The 21,519-nt window shown below is 37.1% G+C and overlaps 1 protein-coding gene across 5 annotated transcripts in view; it reads right to left on the reverse strand.

Annotated features, from left to right (window-relative positions):
* LOC121303350 (polypyrimidine tract-binding protein 3-like) overlaps positions 1-21,519 on the reverse strand; it is a 93,432-nt gene that overhangs the window by 60,821 nt on the left and 11,092 nt on the right. The window lies entirely within an intron of this gene.

Genomic DNA, 21,519 nt, shown 5'->3' on the forward strand with positions numbered 1-21,519 from the left:
CCAGCCAAAATTGGGACATAGTTGACACATATATATATATATATATATATATACACACATACATCAGTGAAGAAGAGCTGTGAAATTTGCGTTCACGAATGAAACGAGCCCAAGTTGGCCTTGTGTCTTGTTTGAATTGTTTTGAAACTTATTTCTGATATTCCATCTTTATGTGGCTGGTCTCAAACAAACAAAAAAAAACCCACTTTGGTCACACATCACCCCTCTGCTTTTCTACCCACAGCACTACCATAAAATCCATATTTAAATAAGGCCCCATCCATTGTTTAATATCCTGCATTCATCATGTTCTAATATCCAGACCAACTTCTTTTACTGGTATAAGTTTGAATTAAAATTACCAGTGACAAATAATCCATTTTAAAGCTTTATAGACATGCGAATTCCTGAAACACAGCTGGGAAGGAGCCTTTACTGCGCACTGTTTTCTGCTAAGAGAAGCCTAGAGAATGTATTACTCAGCTTACAACACAGTACTAACCAGGTCTGTTGGCCACTTGAGCTTGAATGCTGTAATCTTTTGTGTTTTGAGGAAAAATAAATAAATAAATAAAAACAGTAAGAGTCATCAAGGTATAGGTTCGTGTGCTGTTCTTAATTTATTTTCCACTCCAGTTTTAGGCAGGATAATAACTGAAAAGTAACAGAAACTTGCAAACTAGGATTACAATGGGAGGACCAAGCAAGGTGCAGAATTACCTTTAATATTCTAGAGGGGTAATAAAGAATGGAGAACCGAAATAGATACATGGTGGCACTGCAATTCAACACGGGGGCTGTAAAGGAAAAATTGGATATTTAACAAGTGAAATTGCTTGTTTCACTAACCTTTATGCAGGGCTTTTGTTTTATAAGAGAATTATTTGGGCTAGCCTACATACATATTCAAAGTCACTGTTCAGGTTTGCAAGATCACTACGTTTTCATGCTCAGGGTCACTTAAAAGGTTTTGCCTCTGCAGGGAGCTCCATATATATTGTCAGATAAGCATATCTGTTTGAAACTTAAAGATGCTCGGATACGCAACGGCAAATACAGTGCCTATAGAAAGTGCTCACAAATTTTACAAACTTACGTGAAGTGCTGTGCAATCCTAAAGTGCCATTCCCCGTGCTACACATATACGTGAAGTTTGTAAACACTCGTGTGTTACACAGACCCATTTTATATCCCGTGTTACCAATTAACTCCCGTACACCAACATTACACCAACACACCACACGCAACACATAACAGATAATATACATTTTAAATGTGTAAATTTCTTTGTGTTTACTACGAACTGTTAGGAGCACGTATTGCAGTTATTTGCAAAAACGTTGACGTCTGGGCCACATTTAGGCTACATATATATGTGGTTCAGATAAATATGACAAACTTTGAATTTCTACGTCCCCCGCACCGTGCCCGTGACCAATGTTGAAATTTTCCAAAACGAGACGTCCCACAGTGCGGATATCTTTAGACAAACTTTTGAATTTCTACGAGCCTATGCGTTGCCGTTGTACAGTGCCTTTCAAATTTTTCACCTTTTGTTGCCTTATAGCCTGGAATTAAAATGCATTAAAATAGTAGCTATTTTCATTTATCTACACATCCTACCCCACAACTTCCAAGTGAAAAGTATTCTAGAAATTTGTAGAAAATTAATTAAAAATAAAAACTGAAATAGCTTGCTTGGATAAGTGCCCACCCCCCCTTGTAATAGCAATCCTAAATTAGCTCAGGTGTAACCAATCACCTTCAAAATCGCAGACCAAATTAAGTGGTCTCCACCTGTGTTAAACTGTAGTGATTCACATGATTTCAGGATAAATTCAGCAGTTCCTGCAGGTTCCCTCTGCTGGGTAGTGCATTTCAAAACAAAGACTCAACCATGAGCACCAAGGCATTTCCAAAAATCTCTGGGACAAAGTTGTTGAAAGGCACAGATTGGGATGAGTATAAAAAAAATATATCAAAGGCCTTGAATATCCCTTGAAGCACAGTCAAGACGATTATTAAGAAGTAAAAGGTGTATGGCACCACCAAGACCTTGCCTAGATCAGGCCATCCCTCCAAACTGGATGACTGAGCAAGGAGACTGATCAGAGAGGCTACCAAGAGGTCAATGGCAACTTTGCAAGAGCTACAGGCTTTTATGGCCAAGACTGGTCACAGTGTGCATGTGACAATAATACCCCAAGCACAAAATTTTTGTGGTCTGACGAAACTAAAATGGAACTTTTTGGACTAAATGCAAAGCATTATGTTTGGCACAAACCCAAAGAACACCATCCCTACTGTGAAGCATGGTGGTGGCAGCATCATGTTATGGGGATGTTTCTCATCGGCAGGGACTGGGGCACTTGTCAGGATAGAAGGGAAAATGAATGGAGCAAAGTACAGAGAAATCCTTGAGTCCCTCTGCAAGAAAGCTGAAACTGAGACAGAAGTTCACCTTTCAGTATGACAACGACCCAAAGCACACAGCCAAAGCTACACTGGAGTGGTTAAGGAACAAAAAGGTAAATGTCCTTGAGTGGCCCAGTCAGAGCACTAATCGAAATCCAATCAAAAATTTGTGGCATTACGAAGATTGCTGTCCACAGAGCTTGAACAGTTTTGTAAAGAAGAATGGTCAAAATATTGCCAAATCTAAGTTGGAAGAGACCTATCCCAACAGACTCACAGCTGTAATTGCTGCCAAAGGTGCTTCCACCAAGTATTAACTCAAGGGGGTGGAGACTTAACCAATTATGATCTTTCAGTTTTGTATTTAATATATAATTTTTCTCTCAATAAAAACTTTTTTCCCCCTTAACAGTGTGGAGTATGGTGTGTAGGTAAGTGGAAAAAATCCTAATTTAAACACATGAAACTCTGAGGCACAACAAAATGTGAAAGAAGTTGAAGGGGGTGTAGACTTTCTAGAGGCACTTTATATTTATTTCATATTTCTCAAACACTGTACCTATAAAAACACAGCAGGAGAAGCAACATCATTTTAATTTTTTTTTTTTTATACTACTACTACCACCACCACCACCACCACCTCCACCTCGGAGAAGATTCACTGATGTAGGAAAACAATCTTTTTACATGAAACCCCTTTTGAGTATGTGTTTGTGTAAGGTTAGGTAAAAACTGGAAGATTTGCTTCCCCATACAATTATAATATTTGCAAGTTATTTTTTCCCTGCATACATAAACCTTGTGAAGTCATAAAGGAGGACAGCTATGTCTTGCGAACGTAGTTTTTTAAGTGGTCTTGTTGGGGAGTGGAATCAAACCAAGTGAACTCGACCTTACTTGGCTCTTTGTGAACGAAAAAAAAAAAAAACAAACTGAAAGTTTACGTTATATTAAATAAAACACAATACCTTATGTGTTATTATATATATATATATATATATATATATATATATATATATATATATATATATATATATATATATAACAATATAAACAAACAAAAAACAAACAAAAATAGTTTCTTTACAGCATTACAGATTACTGTAGTACTGAGCAATGGAATTGCATTATTATGCTGAACTGGCACTTCCTTTGTTCAATGATGAAGCACTTAACCAGAAGCACTTTTCAGCATTCAGACTGACTTGAAAACCTCATCTATAGAGACTTTTGTCTCCCTTCAGCTCCATTAGCATAGCTAATATTTACATTTATTTATATTCTGGCCCAAAACACGCCAAATGGCATTGTCTTGTATTAGAACAAGTATTTAGCTTCTCTAAGCATTTATATTTTGTGCTGCAAAAGTTAATCAAATCATAAAAGAATACAATTAAGATGTACAGGAATTGAGGGTCCTCCCCTCAAATGTACCCCCCCCCAACCAAACCTCCTATTAAGGCAGATACAGCAAGACATTCTGCATTTGTGATCTCAGAAAAGCAAAGTGTGTTGTGATGGGAAGCAATATAGCTGTATTACAATTCTACATAAAAAGACTGACAAATACAGTTTCACAAAGTTACCTTACATATCCTCTTATTACACTTAAATTTGTTAGATTAATATATCTTACTCACATAAGGTCTACCAAAGGGATGTCCGTAGCAAGCAATTCAAAGGTTTGCTATTGGATGCATCAAATAGATTCAAAACAAAATGCAATAAAAATGCCTGTCAACCTTACATATTAATTTCAGATGTCTGTGTGTATGTACAGGTAGTGGACAAAATAATGGAAACACCAACGTAAAGTCACTTAATACGGAATTGGGCCACCACGTGCGGCCTGAGTACGCCGTGGCATAGAGCCTACCAGCCTCTCGACCTCTGGAATTCTGCAGGAGGGATGCGGCACGATTCTGCGAAGAGAAAGTCAATCAACTCACGCCTGGTTGATGGAGGTGGAAAACGTTGTCTCGGCTGTCGTTCCAGAATAACCCATAAATGCTCGACTGGGTTCAGATAGGGTGACTGAGAAGGCCATGACATATGGATAACATCCGTGTCATGCTCATCAAACCACTGGGCGACCACACGTGCTCTGTGGATGGTGGCATTGTCATCATGTAAGACACCCCCTCGATAGGAAAGAAATGCTGCAACATGGGGTGAAGATGATCACTCAGTACTATTAAGTAGCAATTAACATTACCTTGCCTTCTAAGGGAATGAATGCACCCAAACCATGCCAGGAAAATGCACCCCACAACACAGAACCACCAGAACCCTTCACTATTGGAACCAAGTACTCAGGGCTGTAGGGAGTTCTTTAGGTTGGTGCCACACGTGCACTCGTCCATTTGTCGAGAACACGATGAAGGATGATTCATCTGACCATATCACATTTCTCCACTGCTTGGTAGTCCACTGCCTGTGCTCTTTGCACCACTCGACTCGGAAACATGCACTGCCAGGTGTGATGAGCGATTTGTACACTGGAACCAGACTATGGTGTCTGCCCTGTGGAGTTCTCGGTGGACCGTGTATTTTATGAAACTGGCTGCTCGCACCCCAGGTTGAAATTTGCAGTCAATTCATCTGCAGTTGCTCACCTGTTTCGCCTTGCACTTTAAATGAATGCACGGATATCACGATCCTGGACTATGCGCTTCCGCCCACTATTGTCCTTTGCTTATGATGTCTTTCCCTCGGAGTTCCATGCCGACATCACCTTAGACACCGATGCGCATGAAACATCAGCAAGTTGAGCTGTCTTGGTCACTGAAACGCCTGCCAAACGCGCCCCAACCATCACCCCGCTTTCAAAGTCACCGAGGTCTCCTCTTGCAGCCAGGCAACCAGGCCTGTCCAGCATTTTTATACATAACCCCAAGCATGCTGGGATGTTACTTGCTTAATTAACGCATGAGCCACACCTGTGTGGAGGCCATTGCTTTCAAAAATACACACACACACACACACACACATATATATATATATATATATATATGTATACATATAGATAGATAGATAGATAGATAGATAGATAGATAGATAGATAGAGATAGATAGATAGATATTAGGGCTGTGATCAAAGGCTCACTAGCCAGGAATTCAAAGGATTCACGCACTGTGTGTTTTTTTGACAATGTGTGAATACTATAAAATCACACATTAAATGTCACTCGCATGCAAAATTGGATTTTTTGATTTGTATAATGCATATTATGTAAACAAAAGTTGTTGTACTAAAATCCACTACCACTTGTTTCAAATCGTTTTACGTGCGGTAGCAACTCTACATGGCGCCGCTGCAGTGCATGGAGTAGGGCATAGTATCCGAAGCACTGGGGCGGTACCTATAGCAGTTGTACAGCTTCAGTAAAATATGTACTGAATACCTAGTGTACAAGACTGTGTAAGAGAAGTGATATGGTAGAATATGTCTGAAACATACAAAATATAAACTAATCATTTTAATTTAAAAAAACTGAGCACCATCCGCCCCTCCTCCTCCAGCTCATGTTATCCAGAGACAAACCTATAATTTCTTCATTCACCATCTTGACAGCAAAGCGTTGTGTAGCGTAAGCTGTACTGAAAGAAAATGTCTCGAATCCCCTCTGCTGTATATCATTTTTCTGTTAAATGTCCAGACAACCAAAAAAAAGTTGTCATAGTAGTAGTCGTAGCAGTAAAATATGACTGTGACCAATAACCTGCTTGGAACGGAGACTGTTAAATAAAGCTTTGTTTTGTCCAAGTCAGCTGCAGTTGGTGCAACGCAAGCTAAAACAATGGGTATTTTTATTTATAAAAACCTGATTATTGTTCTATATAACATTTTTAAAATACATGAAAATATTTGTTTTCATTTATATGGATTACCTGTAAAATAATACAATTTTCAATAAAATATAAACGATATAAAATAGATATGGTGACGTCACCAGTAAATCAGAGGCCAACACATTTCTAGTGACTCACGATGAGTGCAGGTCAGGACAACCAAGCTGCTCCTTAAGGGCCATGTAATAAAACAAAACAAAAACAACAAAAAACAGCTGCTTGACAAATTCTCACGCATACAGCTAGCAGCGACGCTGAAAACATTCCTACCCCCAGGTTTTCTCCAGTACTTGTTTTTGCAGGAATACATTCCTTAACTGCATACCATTTTCCTGAGACTTTTTGCTGTACCAAGACAGAAGCCAAGCACAGGGAGATCAGTAGCTGATTGGTTTGTGCTGACAGGGTGATACAGTATGAGCAAGTGCTTATCATCCACCTGTGTGGGGAAATGCAAGAAGCCTTTGTTTATCACCTTATGGTAGTTTCTTCAGCTACAAATGTAGTTAACAGTCATCAAGGGATCAGAGCACAGTCCATTCTCATTAAAACAACTAGGATTACACAAATTTCCTGATGCTACAAATGTTCTACATGGTTCCAGCCAAATTTAGCAGTCGCTTATTGTAAATTACTTCTTATAATACGAATTAACACAAATTTCCTGTTAGTGCTAATTATTTTGGAGCCCCCTGGGGATTATTTATTTATTTAGTTTTTAAATAAAACAAAAATCACACTCTGAAAAACAGGGCTACAATAATACAGGCTTATGAACAGCAAACTTAATGCAAGTTATCAGTGTTTCCAATTTTCTCAATACCTTGCTTTTGTGGTTTAAAAATGCCTGTGATCAGAAGGGAACATGCAGGTTTCAAGTGCAGTTCATCTGCAATGGAAACTTTTTAAAACTTATAACCTTATTCACTATTTTTGAATAACAAAAAGAGCTCACAAGACCAACCCAACTGAAAGGGTTTGCACCTGCTAGGTTGAATGCTTCGAGCTGCAGCAATCTGTAAATACAGCTTGCACAATTTGCTTTTTACATTTTTTTTTTATTTTTTTATTTGGATGCCAAGATATACTGGTTTAAATGTATATTCTTTCTTCAAACAAATAAACATGCAGAACGTAATGATATTCAGGTTACCAGTCCCTTGGGTGTATGGTTGCCTTCATTAGTCTAGCTCTGGAGTGTGTAACCTCAGCTAACCTACCTGCCACATAAGAAACTGTATGAACAAGAGACTTGTCTGGTTCCTAGTACTGTAGTTGATTGATTTGAAAACTTTGTCAAGTTGAGTCTTAAAATATCCTAGTTATTCAGCATAAACAACATGATTAGGTAACCCATACCATACCTTTGCCACCCTCTGTGCAAAGAAGTGTCTCCTACCCTCTGTCCCTAGTCCATCTCCACTTAATTTCCAACTGGTCCTCTGATCCTGGTTTCTGTGTTGCACCTTAAATATTGGTCAGCTACACTTAGTTTACTATTTTTGATAAGAGATTTACTTTTATATGTTTTTTTTTTAAATCATATCCTGGCTAAAATATTGTTTATCTTCCCAGTATTATTGTAAAATTAACTATTTTAATAATATGATCTAATAAAGGAATAAAAGTAAGCCACGTGTGATTCCTTGCAGTACTCAATTTGCAATCCCTGTGGGCTGATATGCAAGGGCCACTGGTTGACTTTTGGGGCCTAAGACTACTTACAATTCATTGCCCAAACCAAACTCAAGAAAGAACTAAGTAAGTCCAGATTCATAGCAATTGGATAAGCCGCTTCACCAAACGTATGCAGCTGTCAGGTGTGCAGTGAAGAGTCACTAAACCAGTGGTTCCCAACCTTTTCAGTAACACGGCACATTTCAATGAGACAAACAATTCCACGGCACACCGGCTTTTTTCAGCTGAATAGATTGCTCATAAACATCACATTTACTAGGTTACGGTCTTACTAGAGAGGTTTGCAACATAATGCATACAACAAGCTAAACAAGGATCAAATGCATTAATGTTTCAAACCCACCACAGAATACACAGTCTTCAACAGCGATTGAATATGCGGAGGAATTGCCTCTTTTGACAACAAACTTATCCATTTTCTCTTAGATCAGGGGATATAAAATAGATCCGGCAAACACCTGCGTTTAGAATGATCATGTTTTAGAATTAAGACTGATACCTCGCTTTTAAAATAATTGAGGATTAATTTTCACAAGTTTTATGAGTTGTAATTTTGGTTGGATTGAATATGGTTTAAGATGAAACAACGTGTTTGTTTTACATTGATTTTCATTACCTTTGCACAAAATTTCACGGCACACTTGGACAGTTCTCACTGTACACTGGTTGGGAACCACTGCACTAAACAAAAAAAACTGAACTGGAAAGGTAAACAAATGAATGTTACACAGCATCTTTAAAGTAAGTAATTACAGTAGGTTGATTAAAAAAAAAAAAAAAAAAGTAATTTCTCCTCCATACCAAACCACTCAATGCAGAAGGCTTAACTGGAAGCCTAGAGAATGTGATACAGGCAATACCAATCATTTGTACACCTGTAGCGGTTTTATAAACAGAGTGTCTTCAATTACACCAGACAAAACTAGAAGTAGAACTTGAACAAAAACAGAAGTACAGCCAGGGGCATGACACAAGGTGACTCTCATAAGCAAAATGGACATATAAAAAAAATCTATCCTATCAATGTCAACGCAGGAGTGAATGGAATGGAATTTTATGAAAATCATTGAATACACCTGTGTACTACATGTACATGTTTTTAAAAAATAGTAAAAAATTAGGTTAATATAGTCTTAACTTCAAAAAAAAAAAAAAAAAAACAGAGGTCCGATCTACAACTGTGATCTGGAGTTGCAGTCCTGAGAGCTACGCATTGTACATGTACGCAGAGTAGTGGTTAGGGTTCTGGCTTTTTGCTTCATTGCTGTAGGACAGATAGATAATACAATATTATTTTAAATTGAAACTAAATTATTTCAGCTTATTTTCTTTGATCCGTCTCATATTTTTATCCCTGCCGCCACCAGTAAGCAAGCTCCTTCACCTGTTGTCAATACAATAAATACCGTGCACAACTTCAGACCTGCTGCCACCCACAGTTTGTATGCTAATTACAATTTCTGCACTTTTGCTTCTGAAATTCTGGTTAAATTACCGCTGCTTAGTAAATGAGGCCCTAAGTATGTTGTCTCCATTGTAGACGCAGTAATGAGGTCAAAACACTGTGGCACTGAAATAGTTACAGGAGACCCCCGGGAGCTGAGAGAATCATAGAACACAGCTATGAGACAATGTCAAAGTCAGACCATGTCAAAAATGAGGTCATAACTTAGAAGGGCGTTATTGCGATTACAAATGCTGGTTCACTGGTGCATTAGTTATTAAGCATACAACCCCCAACACCTAGTTCTTGGCAACAAGTCTACAGCAGTTTGTTGTGATAAATAAAAATAACGTCCAACATAGTGGAAGAGGACATTTACTTTATGATGAAGATTAAGTACAGCACAAACTTTTCTCAGTTAAAATATACTAAAGCTTCAACACGCACACACATTTATATTTTTATATAATACAATATTACCAGTCTAAGGTTGCTATTGGTTTAGCGAAGATAGTGGTTTGAAGCAAAAAGGATCTACCGTTTAAAACAAACAAAAAAAACTAGCTGTTGTGTTGGATTGTCCAACAAGTTACCATGTATATGTGTTTAAATTTGTAAGAATACCACCAACCATTAAAACCTAATGTACCCAACTTAATCCTTAAATTTTGAATAAGATGGTATTTGGTATTTCTCACAAATTTAAATACATACATATACACTATAACTTGTTGGAGATTTTGACTACAATGTAGCAAAAAAATACGTAGACAGTATTCGGCTGATTGAGCTGATAAACAACTGTAAAAAACCTTTATAAGACTGACAACCATTTGCCTCCATGAAGGCTTGTAGTGTGCTGAAGATCAAGTTTTACAGATTCGCTTTGCCATTTTCTGTGTCTTTCTTGCCGGCTTTTCCAGCTGTCTTGCCGGTGCTATGCGCGCTATATCACTGATATTGCAATGCAATGTACAATGGACAATGGACTTCAGGACCACACAGCTTCATGCAATTAAGCAAATTATGCATTTAGCCGTATCATACATCATAGAAAACGATGCACTAAAAAACAGGACCAGCTGCATGCTATGCAATAAAAAAAAGATGTATGCAATTATCCAATATGAAAATAAGTGGAGTCGACACACACACACAATTATATATTATACACACACACACACACACACACCCCCGTTATAACGTGCCTTGTGGCTCCCATTTGCTCCATGATGCCATCACAGTAGCCTTTCTACACTCAAATAGCAGAGTCTTGTAACTATGGCGTTATAAAGGGTGAGCATTAATTACATTATATATATATATATATATATATATATATATATATATATATATATATATATATATATATATATATATATATATATATATATACAGACACACACACACACAGTGCCTATAGAAAGTCTATACCCCCCTTTCAAAATGTTCACCTTTTGTTGCCTTACAGCCTGGAATTAAAATGCATTCAAATAGTTATATTTTTTTCATTTATCTACATCATCCTACCTACAACTTCCAAGTAAAAAAATATTCCAGAAATTTGTAGAAAATTAAATAAAAACTGAAATAGCTTGGCTGGATAAGTGTCCACCTCCCTTGTAGGAGCAATCCTAAATTAGCTCAGGTGTAACCAATCGCCTTCATTATGGCCAAGATTGGTCAAAGTGTGCATGTGGCAACAATATTGTAGAAGAATGGTCAAATATTGCCAAATATTTATAAGTTTTTTTCAGATTTTTAAACAATGATATAAATCAGCTCAATCCGACACCGCGCCATTGACTTTCATAGAAAACTTCTCCTGAACTCTCTTTATATCCCATAACCCTTTGCGCGCAGTGCGATGGAAGTCCTCATAGAGAATCCACGGAGTTGAGTATCTAGTATCTAGGTAATATAGAATATCAGGTACTTCAGAAGACTTTGGGAAAGGGGCAACTGGAAGGTATAATATTTCACAATATCTTTCACAATATTGTCTATATTTCACAATATTGAAAAAAAGACAATTTGCTCATCAGTGCTTTCCTTTCATGGAAGTACTACAAGTTTATTGTGCAAATATTTTCAAATTGTCAAATGACAACTACTGTATATTAAACCATTAGCTGGCATTATGAAATATTTGCACTAAAAGCATCATATTACTTTGTATTACATGCAATTGTCTTTCAATACAATTTCACATCACTAGCAAACAGGTGTGATTACTCGATTGTACTGTAGATCGGATGATAAATTGAACAACAGAAAATGTGAAGATTAAAAGCCCTACTAGGATTATCTTTCTGTAAAGTGCGAAAAGGGCTTCATTGTAAACACCTAATTTAGCTAAAATCTAAACCCTGTGGACAATAGCTCAACACACAGTGAAGAGCAAAACAACGGAGGCAAGACCAAGCAACAGCAATCTGTGGAAACAAACCCAGCAAGAGAGAAAGCACCAAAGAACAGGTTCGACTAAACTTACAAACAACCACACTGCTTGCAGTTTTGCATGAAAAATGGCAAATATAAAATAAATTACATAAACAGGTTAGGAAAGGAAGCTGTAAATACTGCTCAAATTTTGTACAGGACCTAGGTAAACTGTAAAAGGTGTAGTACATCACACGATTAACAAATGCAAAAAGGCTAGTATCTGCAGCACACCTCAATCCACATTTTTCCCCAAATAAAATATCCAAAATGCTAATACGTATCTGATTTTTTCTTCTAATATAGCAGAGAGCACAGAAGACTAAACTATTCGGACTCCAAACATACTGCTTTTTCTGCTGGGGCGAGTTACAGTTCAGGGTACCCATTGATCTGGCTGCATTACATAAGCTTTGCCCTGGTCTGTGCCTGGTCTCCTGTACTTTCTCTAAAGACTGCAGAAGACTTGCTTTTTCCGACATTCCAAAATTCCACTTTTTTGGCATCCAGAAGACGTTAACTGCCGGATATTAAAAAAATAAATGAATAAATAAATAAATAAGGCACAGCTTTTGTTTCTTACCGTTGTCTTTTTTTTTATGTCTGAAAATAGCACATAAGGTTTTCCGCCAACTTTAACTCCCTTTAAATTTCACGCTTTGTATATCACTACACTGAGACTGTGTGTTAGGTTTCATCTTCAATTGTATTTTGAAAGAAAAACTAAAACAGACAGTGGCCTACATTTGCCCACTGTGGAAAAACCAGGCTATTAAAATTGCATCCCTGCAATAGAGACAGGCAGATTTCTGCATGTATCCTCAGATTCAAGTTTTGTCACAACTGAATAAGCGGTTCTCTATATTGAAGTAAATCTGGAACACAAATACACCTCTCTATATAAGAATTTTAAAACTGGCTTTGTAGTTTTTCCCAATGTAAAATATCGAAGAAAATACAGAGACTGAAAACCATAAAGTTCACACAGACACCAACGGCAAATACTGCTGCTGCTACTGAAATATAGTTAACACCAAGGGTGGAGTGTTCACATGTAAATGGGATTGTAGCAGGGTGGTAGAGAGCCCTGCACATTATTAAAAAGGGGGCAGGGCAAAGCCCTGCTGTAAAATGTAGTTTTGTATTATGATTTAAAAATGTGTTTATTTTTAGAACGGGGTCTCCCCCTCCACCCGTGTTATTTTGTGTTTGTTTATTTATTATTTATTGCATTTATGTATACGGTGAAGTGAGGTGTGTTTTTGTTATTGTTTTATTTTGCAATATGTTCTGGCAGGAGGCGAGGTTAGTAAACCTTGTGCAGAAGGTGGTCACCTGTATATAAACCTGCAGCTCTCTAGGTGTGGTGTTCAGAGGAGGAACGAGCGAGGCGCGAAAGAGAAATTGAAAAATAATATAAAGAAACCGTGAAGGCTACTGCCCACCCGGACCTTAAGTATTATTTGTGTTTGTGATTTATTTTGTTTAATTATTTATTTTTGCTCTGTGAGCAGTGTTTGTTTTTGTTAAAATATTTTATTTATTTTCCTGTTCTTTAATAAAAGGCGCAGAACGTGTCTTTTGAACTGCAGTACTGCCTGTATGTTTTCAGTTCCTGCTTCTGGCCTGATGTCACCGCAACGCCAGCCTGTCACAGGGATCATGTATCTTCCATTGTTAAAATCATATATATATGCAACTCCTGTGCATTGGCCAACCAACATTACCAAATAAGTAACACTTACAAAAGATACATTTAAGTTTTAACTTTCAGGCTACAAGACAATCTGGAAGGGTGCCATCATTTAAAACCACTAGAGTTTTCCCACCATTGGTCACAATTGAACAAAATGAGCAGAAATTCCTAGACAATGCCTTGGCAGAGTGATTGTTACAATACCTGGCAGTGACATCCATTCTCCACAGCGGAGGGGGTAGATGATTCTATCATGCGACGCTTACAGTAGGTTTTACAATGAGAAAATACTGCCGGTCCGGCCCCAGACAACTAAAAAGGAAAGGGACTGTGTTTGGTCTTTGACACAGCAGGAAGTTGGTTAGGAGGACCGCTGCAGGAAATCTCAGCAGATTAAAGATCATGGAAAAAGGAGTTGGCCGAAAGTGGTTTCATTCCCACCCCCACCTCTCCTCATAACGCATATTTCAAAAACCACAAGTAGAAGAGGATTGTGATCCCAGGTTACAGCGTTGCCTACATCAAAAAGAAAGGCCTTTTTGCAGGTCTACTGGGGGTGTACTTTACAGCAGTAGGCCCCACCACTACAGAATTCACTGAAGAAGCTTATTCACAATGCTTGTCCAGATCCACTGGCTTGCAACCTGGGTCTTACACTCAGATGGATTGTTTGTAATTAGAAGCCAAAGGCATTTGGTTTTACTTCTACTACATGAAAAAAATGGAATCCCAGATTGACGGTGAGCAGCAAATCTTTCTGTAACCAAAGCTTATTTTTTTCTTATCTTCTCCGGAAAATGAGAGTCTGACTCAAACATATGCTTTATGTAAGCTTTAGTGCTGATTAGCAGCTGCCACCTATCCACCCATCTCTTCTCTTCATAAAAAAGGGCTCTCCAATTTGAAACCTTTAACAAATCAGACTGGCTCACAGAGAATACCATGTATTACCAGACTCTAGCAGTAACAGCACACTTAAATAAGGAACACTTAAAACTTTCAACATCAGTTCTATTTTCCACATTTTCTTTCTACACACAAACATCTGATGTGCATCAAGAATGTGAAATAATTGATCAGCTATTACAAATACCGAGATATGACAAAATCCAACATTTTGGATTGATTAAAATGGTATTGCAACCATATACATACTGTAACCCCACAACATGTGGAATAACTTGCAACCAACATTTAATAAAATGTGGTGGTTCTGAAGACATAGACGTCTATTGAATTGGACTGAACACTGATACCAACATACAATAGTTTGTATCATAAAAATAGGGTTCTTTTGTGTATTTGTCTGCAAAAAATATGTAAAAACACAATTAACAATTTATTCCCCACTCCTGAGTAACACAAAGTATTAATAGGTTAGGTCCATGGCCATTAGATAATGACGCTCCAATAAACACCTGATAAAGGAACAACCATAACATCACATGTTATCACAATCAGATGAACAGACCTCAATCAAAACAAAGATATAACAATAAGTGTACCTCCATTACAAATCTGATTACTACAAGAGGTGGTCTTTACATTCAAGCAATTTTAATTAGAAAGGAATACTGGTATATAACCAAGGGCTTTTTTAGGTTGCTATAGAAACTGTCATTAAGAGTTTTTTTTTTTTGTTCAGTACATTTTTATTTTCAAAATTGTTAGGCTACCTCCAACATGTCAGCACTGTATGAAAAAAAAGTGTGTAAAATGCAGGGGCAGCAAACGTTATGAAGATCTGAATAATTAGTTTCTTCCATAAAATGCAAGCACTCATCAAACCAAGGAAAAAGAACAGATCAAAAGCAAGCAGACAACAAAGACAGTACAACAGCAAAAATGAAAGTAAAAATGCACAGTATTTTGTTAACAGATTTCATGCTTTACTGAAGATCAAACAGAGAAAAAAAAAGATAAACCACCTTGGTACACAATAAATAAAATTTAATTAAAACCGTAGCAGGCCAGTGTATGGAAGATTTTCAAGTGGGGGCTCTAGAATGCTTCTGATGGTTAGGTTATTGGATTGCGCAATTGTTGTTTCTGTATTTACAGATCTCAGTTTGTAATTCTAAATACAGTACGTGGTTACAGTATGCCGGCTGACCTCTGTTGATCAGTTTTCACTCAGTTCAATGAGGTCATCATGTGAAATTCCCAAATACAGTACATGTTGCAAGAAAACCTTTCCTCGCACATACAGCACAATGAATATATGTTAAATAAACAGCTGGAAAATGCAAATAAAATCTAATTCTACATAAAACCATGTCTACAGGCCTAGGAAAGGTAACTCCACTCAAAACTGCTCACCGCTGCTGTACTATAAGAAGCATACCAACATTTATACAGTAGACCAGAAAACTAAATCGTGTGTACTGTATGTCCATATACACTATATACATGCCTATTTGTATTTTAAGTTTTCTAAGGGTTCTCTTTTTGTAAAGTTCCTCTGTGCTGAAAGAGTTAACAGTGTAAAAATATTAATATTGGAAATCCAATAATCTGTCCTTAAACAAGTTTTCTATGATTGTGTGAAAAACATATGTACTACATTATGCAAAAGGTTCCAGGATGTTACATTATTTTGTCAAATTATTATGCAAAGTATAAATTTAGAAAAATAAAACACACAGACAGTATCCTCAATATTGCAATAATGAGGTAGGATTGTCCCAGTAGATCTGCTCTAATTTGCAAACTGTATGTATATACACACACACTTCAAAATTATTTAAATTAAATTTCTATAAACAGCACAAGTCGTTACATTTGGTCTCATACTGCATCTGCCATACCAGAGAAAACACAAAATGTGTCAGTGACCATGTAGACAGCTGTTATTTTTTAGTGTCTGCAAATATTGCAAAAAATAACAATACACAACACTGTCATTTCATTGCCACATGGAGTCCTATTTCATCTAGGTTGTTCACATCTTCAATTCGCAGCATATGGATAAAGGTTTACAATGGAGTTGTGCCTGACATTAATATTTACAAAATCTTTCAATACACAAATAGACTAGATATCTACATTGTAACTTACTGTGTCACTGTTGGGTTAGATACAACAAAATACAGTCAAATGTGATCAACTGCAACAAAGTTCAGAATTTATTGCTTAGTTCTGTACTAACTGCGGATGATCTCCAACTCTGTACCAACTGCAAAGAAAAAATACAAGTACAAAAGTTTGGGATCGGTTGAACCCCAATATTTCAGACTTCAGGGTTAAAATGATCATTTCTACTTTGTGTCAGGATAATGGTAATGAGTGGGGAGGGGAAGGGAGTAAGTGGACTGCTGCATTCTCAACTGCACATTTCAACTATCATTCTTAAGATCTACTTTAGATATTCTTACATTTTGTTCATACTGTAATTATAATAGTACACTTCACGTGCAAATAGCCACTTTTTACAGCACATTTTCAAATAAAACATATTATAAAATATGCTATTAAGTTACCCTTTCAGAACTGAAGAGAGAGAGCTATAGGTGTCAATTAAATTTCTAGAACAAATTAATGTCAATGTACACATTCAGAATTATTCAAACTCAATTCAATTCAATTCGACAAATACCACTTTGTGTAATAACACTGAAACACACATCAAATGGTTTTATTTCTGAGAGTAGCATCGGGGCAGTTTAGTCTAAAGCAGGGGTGCCCAATCCTGGTCCTGGAGGGCCGGTGACCCTCCTGGTTTTTGATCCAACTGTCCCCTAAATTACTTAATTGGACCAATTAAGCAATTTAGTGTACAGTTGGATCAAAAACCAGGAGGGTCACCGGCCTTCCAGGACCAGGATTGGGCACCCCTGGTCTAAAGAACCACGAGACTAACTCAAACTTGTTTTACAGTCCTCTAGGAGCAGAAGACACGTTACGCTCGCTGCAGTTGAGAACATCCTAAAACTTGCAGACTGTCTAGAAGACTACTGTCCTCTGTACTAACCACAGGATCATCCCCAGTTAGTACGCTTTTTTTAGTTCATTGCAATTCACCCGTGAAGAACTAGTATCTGATAGATCTACACATCTCTCTAGTTTATTTATTTTTTGTGTGAAAATATTTTGTTTTTATTATGTTTAGGTACAAAAAAAGTCATGGAGGTGCACAAATGCTAGACACAACAAAGATTATTAAAGGCCTAAACTGGACTTGAAACAAAGCCTGGCTGCTTTCTTGAGGCCTGGAATCCAGGATCTTCTGAACAGAACGAGCAAAAACTCCTGATTGGTTTTATCTAGACAAAAATAGTTTAATCAGTAACTCCTAGCAACTGCAAAAGAAGAAGTAGTTCATTCAAGGAACCAGATTAAACATATTAATTTCAGGGGGAGGCAGAGAATGCAAACATGGAACACAGGCCCAACAAATAACAAACACACTTTCACTAGATTTGCTTGGATTTTTTTTTCATTAAGAAAATTACGTATATATAAGTAATACAAACTGATACAGATACATAATAAGGGAGCCTGCCACAAGCACAGGACTGAAAGTCACACATTACTAATGCATAAATGGGAACAATGACAAATGTCAAATATTACATGCCAAAATCATAAACAGTGTTCTTCAGTTTCGAGTTAATATCCAATCAGCTTTAATAAGATATTTCTCACTAGAAAAGGTCATTTGGAGTTACTCAAATTGCAAGTCTTGCCCAAACAGTGATGGATCTCACCAAAAAATCCTTTAAAAGATAGCTACATTAACTACTGTAAGGCACTGACATTTTTTGTAACTTATTATCTTTCTTTGTGTGTTGATCTTTTTCTTGATTTTTTTTTTTTTATTACTTTAATTTAGGATATGCATTTTTGCCAAGTACAACACAGTAGATACAAATCATACTTCTGACCGTTATTTACAATAATCACATCCTGTGCGGTGGAAGCAATTAGACACCAGAAATGAACTTTGACTTCCATATTTACTGTGGCTCTCAAAAGTATTCACCCCCCTTGGACTTTTCCACATTTTATTGTGTTACAACATGGAATCAGAATGGATTTAATTAGGAGTTTTTGCCACAACACAAAAAAGTACATAATATCAAAGTGAAGAATAAAATCTACAAATTGTTCTAAATTAATTACAAATACAAAACAGAAAATAATTGATTGCATAAGAATTCACTCCGTTGAGTCAATATTTGGTAGAGGCACCTTTGGCAGCAATTACAGCCATGAGTCTATTTGCATAAGTCTCTACCAGCTTTGCACATCTGGACACTGCAATTTTTGCCCATTCTTCTTTGCAAAATTGCTCAAGCTCTGTCAAGTTGGATGGGGACCTTTGGTGAACAGCAATTTGCAACTCTTTCCACATATTCTCAATTGGATTGAGGTCCGGGCTTTGACTGGGCCACTCCAGGACATTGATCTTTTTGTTTTTAAGCCACTCCAGTGTGGCTTTCTTTGGCTGTATGTTTGGGGTCATCGTCCTGATGGAAGATGATTCTTCTCCCGTCCCAGGTCTCTTGCAGACTTCAGCAGGTTTTCCTCCAGGATTTCTTTGTATTTTGCTGCATCCATTTTGCCCTGTATCTTCACGAGCTTTCCAGGCCCTGGAAGCAGAGAAGCATCCCCATAGCATGAAGCTGCCACCACCATCTTCACGGTAGGGATGGTGTTCTCAGGATGATGTGCAGTGTTAGGCGTGCGCCAAACACAGCGCTTAGCGTTGAGGTAAAAAAGCTCTATTTTGGTCTCATCAGACCATAGAGTCTTCTTCCACTTGGTTTCAGTCTCTGACATGCCTTCTGGCAAACTCTAGCTGAGATTTGATGCAAGTTTTTTTCAACAATGGCTTTCTTTTTGCCACTCTCCCAAAAAGGCCAGTTTTGTGAAGCACCTGGGCTATTGTTGCCGTATGCAGTGTCTCCCAGATCAGCCGGGGAAGACTGTAACTGCTTTAGAGTTGCCATAGGCCTCTTGGTGGCCTCCCTGACTAGTGCCCTTCTTGCCCGGATACTCAGTTTTTGAGGACAGCCTGTTCTAGATAGATTCACAGTTGTGCCATATTCTCTCAATTTCTTAATAATGGACTTTACTATGCTCCAGGGGATATTCAATGCCTCGGAAATGTTCTTTTTTCCTACCCCTGATTGGCGCTTTTGAAGAACCTTATTCCGGATTTGCTTTGAATGTTCCTTTGTCTTCATGACGTAGTTTTTGTTAGGAAATGTACTACCCAACTGTGGGACCTCCCAGAGACAGGTGTATTTAACCTGAAACCATCTGAAACACCTTAACTGCACACAGGTGGACTCCATTCAACTAATTATGTGACTTCTAAAGACAACTGGCTGCACCAGAGCTTATTTACGTGTGTCACAGCAAAGGAGGTGAATACTTATGCAATCAATTATTTTCTGTTTTATATTTGTAATTAATTTAGAACAATTTGTAGATTTTATTTTTCACTTTGTGTTGATCAGTGGCAAAAACTCCTAATTAAATCAATTTTGATTCCATGTTGTAACACAATAAAATGTGGAAAAGTCCAAGGAGGGGGTAAATATTTTTGAGCCACTGTATGCCTTTGATTAATGCTTTGCAAGTCCGTCTAAAACGTAACTGAAAAAATAAATAAATAAATAAAAATAAATAAATAAATAGCTAGCCTTAGTCAGGCTTACACATGTGCATGTTATACAAAGTTAACAATAACAATAATAATAATAATTTTTGTTTACTTTTGCCAGTCTTACATGACTAAATGGTGCAAGTAAATTCCTACTTGGTTTGATTGAATGAGCACAAAAAGCTTAATATGAAATCTGAAAATAAATTTGAATAAAGAACACGTTTTTAATAATAAAACCATTCTAGCGTACTTCACTAAAGTGAAACCATGATTTTGTTATTTTGAAATACCACTGCAGATTATTACTAGTGCTAAATAAACAGTAACAACGTTTTACTTAGAGTTGGTGCTGAACTTAAATCCGTTCATGGCCCCGCAGCAACACAAACCTTCCTTATTATTAAAAAAAAAAAAAAAAAAAAAGGAGAAAAAAACACACCCACACAAAAAAATGACTGGTTCTCTCGTCTTTTTTTAATGAATACATACCAAACATAGTGCTTACCTTTAATTCCAATTTCCTCACATAATTTCTATGCAAATCATACATGCTGATGTTATTGTTTGTTATTGTTAATCTGTTTACTGAAGAGGATGTTGACAGGGCTTCAGCAGCTGCAGGCTTCCTTTACTCAATTACACAATGGAGGACTACAAATACAACGACACCTTCCATATCCTTGTCCTGCCTCAACTAAAATGAATGGCAACTATCAATAACGGCTGGGCTGTCCATCCAAATCTATTTTGTGAACAATTTAGACACGACTGTTCACTCTGTCAGATACAGTGCAACACCATATACAACATAAAATAAATAAAACACAGACAAAAAGGACACTCTCTCTGAATCTACTAAACTAATCCAAAACCACAGAGGAATCAAATACTACTGCTGTTTGATTAATAAAAACAGGGCTCTCCCTTGCAGGTTACAGGCTAAAAGTGACTACTATGTAAAGTTAGAAATGCTGGTTTTTACAATCTTGGCACACAAAGCATCCTAATTTAAGAATAAAGAGTGGCATTATTTAGCAATTCAACTGAATAACCCAATGTTTTTTTTTTTCCCATTAAGTGAGGTTCTCGCAAACAACTGTGGTGTTTTTTTTTTTTTTTTTAAATATACATTATTTGGTGTTTTATCTTCAAAGTATTCTTATGACTTCCACTTATTTCACTCATATGATGCACTGTACTGTAAATGGTGGTTTAAGTAATCGGCCATAAGAAACACCCCTGTTCACAGCATAGTTTGCTAAAGTGACGACTATCATTTAATACCAATTAATTTCCCTGCCAACAAAGCTCTTCTATTTTACGGTGTATTTCATCCCTTTTTAGATAAACAGCAGCAAA

Source organism: Polyodon spathula, chromosome 2, assembly GCF_017654505.1.
Source record: "Polyodon spathula isolate WHYD16114869_AA chromosome 2, ASM1765450v1, whole genome shotgun sequence".
Lineage (NCBI taxonomy): Eukaryota > Metazoa > Chordata > Actinopteri > Acipenseriformes > Polyodontidae > Polyodon > Polyodon spathula.